The 12,807-nt window shown below is 45.6% G+C and overlaps 1 protein-coding gene across 17 annotated transcripts in view; it reads right to left on the bottom strand.

The window, feature by feature from the left end:
* Window positions 1-12,807, bottom strand: part of FGGY (FGGY carbohydrate kinase domain containing) — a 420,488-nt gene that overhangs the window by 205,895 nt on the left and 201,786 nt on the right. The gene's annotated exons all lie outside the window — the stretch shown is intronic.

The following is a 12,807-nucleotide window of genomic DNA, read 5'->3' as shown; positions in this document are numbered from 1 at the left end:
GCAACCAAGGTACATGCCCTTGACCGGAATCAAACCTGGGACCCTTCAGTCCACAGGCCGACGCTCTATCCACTGAGCCAAACTGGTCAGGGCATCCCTCATGTTCTTGAAACCACTCTTGCACAATACGAGCACATTGGCATGGTGCATTGTCTTGTTGGAAGAAGCCATTTCCATTGGGATACGCCATCAACATGATAGGATGAACCTGATCAGCAAAGATACTTAGGTATGTTGTGGTAATCAGAATTTATTCCACATGAATTAAAGGGCCCAAAACATGCCCCAAACCATAACACTGCCCCCACCAGCTTGAAGGGTTGTACTCTTGCATGTGGGGTGCATGCTTTCATGTCGTTTCCGCGAAATTCTCACTCTGCCATCTGCATGATGCAACTGGAAATGTGATTCATCAGACCACATGACTTTTTACCAATGCTTAACTGTCCAATCTTTGTGTTCCTGTGTGAATTGGAGACGTTTTATCTTGGTAACTGCAGAGAGCAAAGGTGTTTGAACAGGCCTTCAGATTCCATATCCCATATGATGCAGTGATAATTTGCCTATAAATGTCAGGTGGTCATATTAATCTGGTCACTCAGTATATATGCAGTGGCCTCTTGAAGACTAGATTAAAATGGTCAAACTGTTCCTCCTAACAGAGCAGCTCTACCAGCATAGCTTACACACACATGCGCACCAACATGCATACACATGCACACATACACACACGCACACATGCACATGCTCACACAGCCATACACGCTCCCTGATGGACATTGATTCCTAAGAAAGTAGGGAAAATTTACTCATGTAGTTGCTTCCTGTCAAAGGATAAGGAAAAGAATAATTCTGCTCCATTAAAGAATTTCTTGAGTTTCTCTCAGTTAGAAAAAAAAAAGCCCAGTCTAAACTTTACAAGGTTGAGACTTGCACAACCATGGAATACAATTTGAATGGTCTTCTTTGGAGTTGTGCAATGCAGCGACCCTAATATTTCAAGTGACCTTGAATTCCTGCAGTCAGTCAGGCCTTCAGTTAAGAATGTATTGATGGTCTTGCTCTGTGTGGGTGCTGTGGCACTGTAAAAGGCAGTCCTTGCCCCCAACCCAGTTAGGGAGTTGAGATCAGGACACAGAACCACATAAGTCAGAATAGAATGAAGAGAATCTTCTGCTTCTAGGTGTTTAGTGGAGGTGGAGTGCTCCCTCTACCCACCGCTGTGGAATTTATCAGTCATTCTGCAGTGCAAGGAGGGGTGGGGGTAGACATGCATATATGCTAAGATCCCTCTGAGCTCTAAGATCCTATTATTCTGAATGTGTGGTCAGCAATTCGCTCCCAGGAGAGCTCCAGGGATGGCAGAGGTGCTTTCTGACTTCTGGGGGTGGAGGTGAGGGTAGGGGCTAGAAGGAGGCGGAGGGAGAATGGCTCACCAACTTCCTCTAACTGGAAACAAAGCACCTCCACAACACATCTCCATCCACTTTAGGTAATGAGTTTCTTTCAAAAATGTTTAGCTAAGAAAAGGAAGAGGAAGAAGATGGATACCACTGCCATGCTTCCACAGCATCATTACCCAATAACGGCAGCCGCAAGGTGCACGTGTACTGAGTACTGGAAACGCAGCTGGAGTAACTGTGAAGCCAGATTTTTCACTTAATTCATTTCACTTCAACTTTAAAAAATGATACACAATTCAGTTACTAAAACATTTCAAGTACATTTGGCACAACTTGGGTGTGCAAAACTACTTTTCACTGTTAATTGAAGAAATTGAAATAAAGTATTTCATAGTGGAAATTTAGCATCTGAACTGAGATATAATCAGTGGAAAATATACACCAGTTATCAAAGATAGTACAGAAAAGCAAATGTAAAGTATCTCATTCATAAATTTATATCAATGATGTTGAAGTACTTTTGATTTATTAGGTTATAGAATATATATTAAAAATCATTTCACCTATTTCTTCTTACTTTAATGCGGCTATTAGAATACTTTAAGTATGTCACCCATATTGCATTTATACTGGATTTCTAAGGTTGAGATGCTCAGATGTTGGGGTGGGAGCAAGGAGGACCTCTAGTCTCATGCTATGAATGCCCTGACAGGCAGAAAGCTGGAAGAGAGCTGTGCAGATTTGGCTCTGGACACCACCTTAATTATGTCACTGTTTCGTATACAGCACGGAAACAGGCAGCCTTCCCATTTACTGAGCACTTCTGGGCCAGGGGCTGTGCTAAGAACACAGCATGCATTTCCTCACCTCACAGTCTCATAACCCCATGTGAGGGGGGCAAGCACTGTCCCCACTGCCCAGATGGATGGGGAAAGTCATGCTTATCCAGGGAAAGTGAGTTTCCCCTCATCACACAGGCCCTGGATTTCATTCTGACTACGTCACACCAAACCTGCATACTTTCTTATTCATTACATTGCATTTTGGTGCAGCTATCCTATCTAATAAGGAGGGAATATGCTAATTGACCATCACTCGATCACAAAGATGGCTGTACCCACAGCTGAGGCCAAGTTCCCATAAGGAGCTTTAACAAGCAATCAGCAGAGACCTGAGGCTTTGCCCTCCCCTGCCCCTGTGGGGCTTGACAGGGGACCTCAGGTCATGCCCCCAACCTGGCAGGGCTTGACAGGGGACCTCAGGCTGAGCCCCCTCTCCGGCACTAGGCCAGGGGACCTGAAGACATGACCCCTGCCTGGCGGGGCTTGATGGGGGACCTCAAGGTGCGCTTCCCATCCTGGTGCTGGGCTAGGGTACCTCAGGCTGCTGCCCCCGAGCCAGTGCCAGGCCGGGGGACCTCAGGCCATGCCCCCCACCAGGGGGGGCTTGACAGGGGACTTCAGGCTGTGCCCCCTACCCCGGCACCAGGCCAGGGGACCTCAGACCGCATCCCCTGCCCAGCCGGACTTGACAGGGGACCTCAAGGTGCACCTCCAGTGCTGGGTCTGGGGAACTCAGGCCATGCCCCCTACTAGGTGGGGCTTGATGGGGGACTTTAGGCCATGCCCCCTCCCAGCGGGGCTTGATGGGGGACCTCAAGGCACGGCCCCCGCCCCAGTCTGGGCTGGGGGACCTCAGGCCACACCCCCTGTCCTGGCGCCGGGCCAGGGGACCTGAGGCTACGCCCCCCTGCCCGGCGGGGCTTGACAAGGGTGGGACTGGCCGGGTCTGGATCTAGCCCAATGTGGGGAGGGCGGGGGACGGGCGGCCGGGTCTGGGTCTCACTCGATTTTGAGGCACATGTGGGTGGGCGGGGACTTGACTCTGGGTCCCATGGTGCGCCCCAGACTCTGACAGGAGGAAGGTTTTCATATACATTTTACTAATTTTCTTTCATCTCTGACACTTCTATTATAGAGAAAGGGCAAATAGCAATATTAAATTATTTCCTCTAATTAATCCCCTTTTAATTTGCACGAATTTCGTGCATGGGGCCACTAGTTTAAAATAAAAAGTTTTTTTTTTTTAGTGAATGAAGGTATCAAGGTTAGTATTTTTAAACAAATGTTTAAAAAGTAGCACCATTTAGATGTGCCCACCAGAGGCACACCTCACTTAGCTGTGCTTCACAGATGTTGCATTTTTTACAAATTGGAGGTTAGACCCCACCAGTAAAAAGATTACGCCTCACCTTATTATGATACTCGCTTTATTGTGGAGGGCTGGAACCAAACCTGCATTGTCTTTGAGGTATGCCTGTATATTCAGATTTTTTTTTTAAAGTGTTCATTGTCATAGGAAGGTCTAAATGAGAATTCTATTCCACCTGGATCCCCAATCTTAACAAACATAAAAGGTGTAATTTTCATTAAAAAAAAAAAAAAGTTTCCAGACAGGAGGAGGATGAGCAGGGTGGGATACTCTTCTGAGTGCCCTGGGCAGTAATTTAGAAAGAAACCTTGGCTGGAAAGGTGCAGAGAGAGCGCTGGGTGTGCAGTCATGAGTTCTGGTTTCTACCCTTATGCTGAAGAACCACAGGTAGATTTCTTAGGGGAGGTAGCATCTTAACCAAAGTCCAAGAAAGAGAGGAGACTGCCAAAAGGGCTGGGGACAATGGAACGTAAGCTGGGGTGGGAACTGGCAGGGCGTGGTGGACACAGATGAGGCTGGAGAGGGAAGTGAGGACAGTGCTACACTGTCATCCAGGCTAAGGTGCCTGAACTTAATCAGGAAGACCACGGTGAGGGTGAGCTCGGAAGGAGTGCTAAGCCAGGGAGTGAGGCGATTGGATTTGTGTATTTTTAAAGATCTCTCTAGTAACATGGCAGCGGAGGACAGAAGGGGGTAAGTGACGACAATGGTGAAGCTATTTTGGTAACCAAAAAGAAAAGATGAGGGCCTTCCTTAAGGTACTTGCAAGTGAGAGCAGAAATGGAGGCAGATATGAGAGATTTTGTGGAGCAAGAAAAACAGCTCCTGGTGGTTGCTTGGATGGGGGGTATGGTAGATGTCACCGCCTGGACCCCAGGAAGGATGGAGGGAGTGAGGTTGGCAGCTGCCAGCTCCTTCAGGCCACCTGGCGAGGGGATGTGTGTCCCTGGCGACTTAGCAGAAAGGGAAGGGAAGGGCTCTGAAGGGCAACACTCACTCCAGGGCTCTCGGCTGGGCTGGCCAAGGAGCTGGGGGGCTGCATCATGGCTCCACTTCTCCCTCTGCCCAATCCTACTCACTGCCCCTTCCTTGCACAGGCGGCCACCCTAAAAAACATCCCGTGCCCCCACTCTGCCACAGCGTGTCCCTCCAGAGAACCCAACCCAGGGCGTTGAGCCAGGCCTTCTCCTCAGTCCAGTGGTCTCAGAATGAAAAGGAACAGGCACCAGGATTACATCCCTCCTTTGCACTGGAACCTCAGCTTTCAGGAGCCGTCTACCTGGACCCTCAACAGGAAGACAGTGTTTATCTAGACACCAAAAGGAAATAGCTCGGCTAACGCAGGGTGATAGAGTCAGGAGGGGCTCGGGGAGAAATCGCCCACCAGGTCACACTGTGAGTTCATCTGCCAGAGCTGCCGAGGGGACTAGGAGAGCTGTCAGAGGCAAGGGCTAGTGTGCCTTGATAACTTCCCGAAATAACCTCCTTCCACCATCAAATGAGATTATTCACAGCATTGGTTTCCCCAGAGTTAATCGGGGCCTCACAGCCTCTGCATTTGCAGTTTCTTCCAGTCTTCATTCAAGCATTCATGCATGCATTGTAACAAACACCTCAATAACAATGATAACAAGGATACTGCCCATATATCTTCACCCACCTGTGCCCAGATCTAGGTGTGGGGTATAAATGCAACGGACCCCTCTGATCTCAAAAGACTCCCACTGTGTCCTGTGCAAACTGAGGTTCTCAGGCCGATGTCTAAAATGCTTTAAAGGTGGAATGTATATGGTGCTCCCAGAGCATTAAGCGGGGAGGGGTGGGGGTTGGCCCGGGAAATACAGGAAATCAGAATGAAGGTGACATTTGAGCCTGGTCTGGAAAGACAGGTGGCAGATTGCTGGTTTCAGACTATTATACTCAGGGGAAATGGATGCCATTAGAGCTAAAACTGGGTTCACTGTACAGAGCCCCAAGGGACACAGCATTCAGCATGTTAGCAAAGAAGACACGAGGGAGGAGCGGAGCAGTTTGGCCGCCTGAACAAGAGAGGCAGCAGGGGACCTCAGGCAGGCAGGCCAAGGAGCTCTGACCAAGGCGAGGCCCTGCCAGCGACAGCTTCCGGCACTCGGTTTGCATTTTAAGAAGTTAAACCTGTAGCGTGGAGAAAAGCTAGAATGGGAAACCCATTTGTGAATGACTTTGTGTTTCTTTTGTGACCAAAGTTAAAAGCAAAACTGAATTGAGGTGAATACTGTGCACCTTTTTACACCCTACACCTCAGCCTGAAGGCAGGAGAGAGGCCTGGACACTTCACTTACTTTCTTGACCCTGCTGCCTTCTGTCCCTGTGAACACACTCTCACCTCGGGGTGTAACACAGCAATTGCTCCGAGGGCTCTTGGGCTCCTGTCCACTGATTTCCCATTTAGATGGGCAGGTTTGGTGTGAGCGGTCAAACGCTGGAGCCTACAATTAACTGGTGGTTGCAGTCCCTCTTCATGGGCGGGGGCTACTATTACACCAAATCTTCCCCTACCAGTTTTTCAATTATCTATGACTAATGAGCACTTTGGGAACAGTTTCAGACACACACATAATCCTCTTTCCTGATGTCAGCAGCAGAAATTAATGACTGTGTGGATTGCTGGGAGACAGAAAATGCATTATAATGGTCAACAGAGCTGTTATCCTCTCCAGGAAGGGGGAGTGGGGGCGGGGTGTTGTATTAACTGGAAGGCTCAGTGTTCCTCTGTGCTTCTACAAACATGAGATGAAGCCCAGGGGGAGAGAGCTGGCTCAGAGCCCATGGAAATGTCAGAGAGAGGTTTGGGCGTGGGTGGCATTCGACCCTGGTTCCTCCATGCTTGGCACTGGAGCACCGGTCCCTGCTTATGTTTGCCAAGGTCAACAGGACAATCAGATTGGCCAGGCGGTGCTAAGCGACACCCTGCCCTGCCAGCAGAGAGGGTCTCTGAGTCCCTTCAGACTGAATCTACTCTCAGTTTGGTTTAGAGGTGAAAGAACAAAAACAAAAATGAGCAACTCTCAAATGATAGGCTGGAGTTATTTTCAAAGCATGCAGTGGTTGACATGAATTTGTTGTCTCTCGTGGGCATACTCTGCACTGGGGTGGTTTCAAAGATGGTTAGGAACTGGTCTGAACGTGGTGGAGCTCCACAGTTCCATGAAGCATGAACCCACACTGAATAAAACAGAACACCACCGTGTGCCTATGGCGGCCAGCAGACTGGCTACTGATACTTACTTTTATAAGAACTGACAGAATGAGGAACTTGACCCATACCCAGAACCCAAATTCCTCTATGGAGATCTCAGTTCACTTGGGCAGGTTATCTCACAGAGACTTTTAGATCTGGAGTCACAACTGGTACAAGACTGATTGAAAACCATTCCAGTAATTCTTGCTCCTGGATGAGAGTTACACATGTTCTGAGCTAGTCACTCAATCAGGGAAATTATGAAAAACTCAAACCTGACATGTTCTGAAACATTATGTTGTTCACTTCCCTTCATTTAGCTCCTAAATATAAACTATTTTTACTAGGAATTAAATTATATTTTGAATTATTGATTAAATATAAAACTTGCTGATGATATCCTCATCATTCATTATAAAAATGTTTACTGAGTACCTACTACGTGCTAGGCACTGTTGTAATGATGAAAATACATTAAGGAACAAGATAGATAAGGTCCCTGCCCTCACAGGGCTTATTTTCAGTAGACACTATTCCCATCCAATGACTCTTCTGAATTATATATTGTAACTATGTTGTATAAGCTCTTCTGTGATTTGTACAGTCTTTTGTACATTTTATATTCCTGGCCTTGTATTCTGACCTACAGTAGGCATTTAATAAATAAACATGACATATATTTTAAGTCAAATTTTGAATGGCCCTTATGTTTTTTTCCCCTGTTTATCTCTTTCCCTCTTTCCTACTAGATGAGAATAGCTCCAAGATGATTTTACTTATCTCTGTATTCATTTCCTCAGCACCCAGCAGTGTCTGAACATAAATTCTCAGTAATGTTCATTCAACTAAATGTATAGATCTCTTTTAAAAAGAGACCATAAGACACAGATTAATTAGCTTAGACAAAAAGATTACACGCGCGCGCGCGCACACACACACACACACACACACATACACATACGATATATAAGTATCAATTGGGAGAGTAAAAAGATTGGATTAAGTGTAACCCTTGAATGCCACGGAGATAAGGAATATGTTTCCTAATATAATCCCACCAGTAATACGTTCTCACCTGTCTAATTCGGGAACAATGCAATGCATCCAGGCTTATGCATGTGCATGTGCCTAGAAAATGGATGACCAGCAGGCCCAAGCCTCTCACTAGGAACAGTGCTGCTATGGTGGTAAGACACTGTGGATGTCATCATCCACTGAAATAAAGGCTCTCATATTCCCCTCACCTGGTCAAGTCTGATTCAAGAAGTGGATGCTGTTAATTTCCAGGTGAAAAGACCCAGGTCTTGTAACTAATGGGTCTGAGGAAAGCGGGATGGACATCAGACCGAGGCTTTAGACTTGCTAAAGCCAGTAACTATTGTAGGCCAGCGGGCCAAGGAGCGGCACACACAGTTTATATTTTAGAAGACAGATATCCTAATAGTAATAGTGCCCATTGATTAAAACCTACAAGTTTCATTCACTCTTCTTGACATTTTTCAGTTGCTATCACCTTCAATGTTAGAAACAAACCTATGAGGCTAGTATAAGAATCACTATGTTATAATTGTAGAAATACAAGCACAGAAGACGACATAATTTTTTCAAAGGCACCTATCTTGATGAGGGGCCTGGTCAGGGTTTCAACCCAGAAATCTCAGGTTCAAAAATCTGGGGTCTTCCTACTGTACCACGCAGATTAGAGAAGGCCGAGATTAGAGCCAGGGAGAATGATCTCAAAGGCATGTTGACTGTCATAGGTAGAGAAGGAAGGCAGTTTCATTTGTAGGAGGCTCCTATGGAGCGCCATGACCAGGGACATAAAATCCCAGCATGCTGAATTTTCTAGTTCCTTTCTTTCCTCTCCTAGGCAGGTTCCAAAATCAAAGACTCTGGACTTCAGATGGCCCTTCAAGACCATCAACTTCAGTGCGTTCCTTTTGCTGTATAGACACTGAACCCAGAGAGGAAGGCAGCTTCCCTGGGGTCACTCGGTTGTAAAGGAGACTCTAGAATTGAACCCAGGGCTCCAACTGGAGGCAGACTTCCTCTAATTTTCCGCACCCCCTGCTGTGGCACTGCCCTCCTCTACCCACCACCAACTAGAGCAGGAAACTGCCTAACCAGGGGTCTAAGTCACAGGGAGATGGCATAAATCCAATGGATTCCAGAGGTGAAGGCAGCCATTCCGAAGTATTCAGAGCATGAAGTGCAGTCTTTTTAGCTTGAAATCATCCATGTTGACTCCCACAGTGACCTAATTCTCTAGATAATTGCCGATGCCCTATTTTATTCTCACCTAGCTTAAGGCCACCTCCAAAGAGCCTTTCCTGGGTAGATCATAATTAATCACTCTTTCCTCTACAATCCCACAGCATGTTTCTTGGAATTACATCATTCAGTTCTACATAATGGCTTTGTGCCTCTTCTTCTATTTTAGATTGTAACTGGCCTTGAGGGCAGAGCTCTTTTGGAAAATGCATTCCTAGGAGACAGGAGGTTTAGCAGAGCACCCAGGAGTTCAGGTTAGGAGGTGGGCTGGCTTTAGCAACCGCAAGGTTTGTTTCTTTGGGTAAGCGATTGAATTTCCCTGCTACACTTTCCTTACCTGTCAAAAGGCAATAATAATGCTATTTGTCTCCCAAAATGGTTATGAGAATCAAGCAAGATAATACCTATAAAGTACTTCAGGATGCTGTCACATGGCAAATACATAATCAGTATATCATTATGGCTATTATGACGCGGTGTTCCTGATGTATTGGGTATTGCCTGGCACACAGTGGTTACTCAGTTCAGTCTGGTGAGTTTATAAAGCTTGAGAAGAGATCCTTGAAGTTACAACATGTGGGGATATATGCCTGTGGGGTCATGACAGTAAACCGCAGAAACTGTGAAAGCCGTTAAAATATTCATAGCGATGGAATTCAGTTTCCCAGCACAAAAAGTGTCTCCCTGTGGTCATGTCTCCATGGCACGTCTCCAGAGTGAAATGTTTTAAAAGTGCAGATGGTGTCCTCTTTGGAGTTATTTTAAGGACCAAATGCTTGTTCCTAAAGGAAAACGTATTACTTTGAAAGCAACACCCTTGACTGTTAAGATGACCAACTCTTTCGAGACCCAGACTAAGAGTTCTGCCACGGAGTTCCACTGCTGGGGCTGGCGAACTTAGGGAATATATGAAAACAGCTGTCGTTGTGCTGAAGATATTACCACGTTTAAATCAGTGGTCTTCACAGTTTTGTGTGTTATTTTTTCCACGATCCAGTAAAAACAAAACAAAAAAGTCTATAAAGAAAACTGGGGACTGACATAGGCTTCACAATGTATAGTCCCATAGATTCATTAAAAACAAACCCCAGAATAGAGATCATTTGGCAGAATGTTTTATTATCACTAAAAAGATAGGAGGGAGATGATCTCAAAAGAAAGGACATTCTTTTAAAGTAAATACATTTCCTTTTATGACCTTATTTTCTCATTTCATCACACACCAGGGAGCGCTTGGTCAGGGGCCCAGTGCTGGTCTCTCGTCTAGACTACTGTTTGCAAACTGCTGGTTTACAAAATGATAACAGCCTCCTAACAATGGGTGAACCGAACAGCAAACTCTCACGCGAACAAGTTCGTCAGTGGGTCTGGTGTTAACCACACAAAACGCCAAACATCTGGTGATCTGAAGACATCTGGGGCTTTTCTACCATGTAGACCAAACATGATTCAGGTAATTGACCAAATTTTTCACTTCCCAACCAGATGTCTTACTTTCATATAAATGAAGCCAATCTTGTACTTTCATGTGCAAATAAGCTAGACATAAATTCACCCCTGGAGGGCAGAATTAATTGCTTACTCTCAATGAATACAAAATTACATACTATTTCTCCTCCCCCCAGCCCCCACCCCCAACTATTTTACCTTCGGAAATGGCTTTCCACTCTTGTTTTGAAAAGCATATACTTTATCTTAGAAATGTTCTCTCTTTTTAAATGTTTATTCCTGCTTTTGTTTTGTTTTACAGTAAGGCCCTGGGCTATATAATGAGGAATGTGGTTTTAGGCATCAGGATGAATTGGTTCTAATTCTGTGCACACTCCCACCCCAAGCTTTGAAGGGCCTTGGGAAAAGTTATGGTGAGTCTCTGAATTCAGTTTCTGTGGCGATATAAATCATAAACTCTTCTATAAGGGACACTGTGGAGACTGCAGATCATTCGTTCCTACAATGTGTGTCGGGCGATTACTGTGTGTCTGTTACTGAGACAATGGAGAACCACCATGCTGCCCGCCTCTGGGGCTCTGTCAGGAGCACAGGCGGATGCTATGAAAGGAGGGTGCTGTAAAAGTCAAGCTCCCCGAGCCAGCATGGTTCAGTGGTTGAGTGTCAACCTATGAACCAGGAGGACACAGTTCGATTCCTAGTTCAGGGCACATGCTGGGGTTGCTGGCTCAATCCCCAGTAGGGGGCGTGCAGGAGGCAGCCGATCAATGATTCTCTCTCATTGATGTTTCTATCTCTCCCTTCCCCTCTGAAATCAATAAATATATATATATATATATATTTAAAAAGTCAAGCCCTTGCTGGGCTGACAGTCATACTATCCAACGAACGCAATGTCTTGATTCAGGGTTTTTAATAAAAGTAGGAGCAACTCCAACTGTGGCTAATTTTTAAAGGGAATATCACATTTGTCTAAGGAAGGATCTGTCTGAAACCTGGCCTCTTAGCACACAGTGGAATTTGCTCTGGTCATGTTTGTTTAAAGAACCCATGTGGTTATCAATGACCCTCCACCTTCTATGCCGTTGTCCTGACAACCACTTATCAGAGAGAATATGGAAAGCAGACAACAATGTGTCCCTTCAGTCAGGTTTTGTAGGCAAAACAGCAGAGACAATATCCAAAAGATCAGGGTCTTTGTGTTTGAGAGCCCTGAAAGGGACATAATTCATAGATTCCAACATAAACATATACATACATACATACATACATACATACATACATACATACATACTTAAGTGGGAGGGGACTGCATAGAGAATCCAACTGGACTATGAGAGGCTGAAATGAGGAACTCACTTGCAGTTTAATAGCTGTGGTGTTTTGATAGATGGCTACAAATATATACAGAGAATAAAGGCAAAGGACAAATATATACAGAGAATAAGTTTACTATTGTTGTTGTTTATCCTAAGATGTGAGATTCTTTTTTCACCAAAGTCCAAAAACACCTCAAATATATGAAGAAATGAAACATGGCTATATTTTTAAAAGTTTTCCTAAGGACCACAGCTTTTGTGTCCAAATGCCATCTATCACAGAACCCCAGTATATAAAGCTGATCTGGTTCAAGTAGAGAAAGAAATGCCCCAAATGATGGATGTCCTAGTCCCAACACCTGAGGGGGCCATCCAGATACGGGGGGGGGTGGGGAGGAGCGGGGGGCGGGGCTGAGGAACAGAGGTTCAAATCTAGAACTCAATCCATGATGAGAGTCTGTCAGTTCAGAGATTAACCAGGGGAGGATGGATGTGTAGAGCTGGGAAACTGTAAGCCCTTCCTAAGCTTTGCCACAGAACAAAAGCTGAAGACGCAGAAAGTGTCCACTATCTATGCACTAAGACAATGACCTCATCCCGGGTAAAGGAGGACCCTGGCACCGCAGTGCCCAAAGGGGTGTGTGTGGAATTTGCCAGCTTGGCAGTTAGCCAAGATGTTGGAGTAAAATCCCTGAAGGCCTTAGCCATGTCACCATGGGAATTTAGCAGAAGAAGATACCAAAAAGGATGCTCTAACTCAATGTCATTTAAGTCTCCTTCTAAGCCATCCGGTGTGTACGGGGGGCAGGAGATTAGTGTAGATTTGGGGGAAAATGCTCCAGTGATAAGAAGTTAGAAGCCCCAAGCTTTACAAATGAAACAAAATCTAATTTCTCCACTTTTAAAGCCTCAACCTTTGGACACAGGACCTGGG

This window comes from Plecotus auritus (assembly GCF_963455305.1).
Source record: "Plecotus auritus genome assembly, chromosome: 2".
Classification (NCBI taxonomy): domain Eukaryota; kingdom Metazoa; phylum Chordata; class Mammalia; order Chiroptera; family Vespertilionidae; genus Plecotus; species Plecotus auritus.
This window is presented reverse-complemented; position numbering and strand designations above follow the sequence as displayed.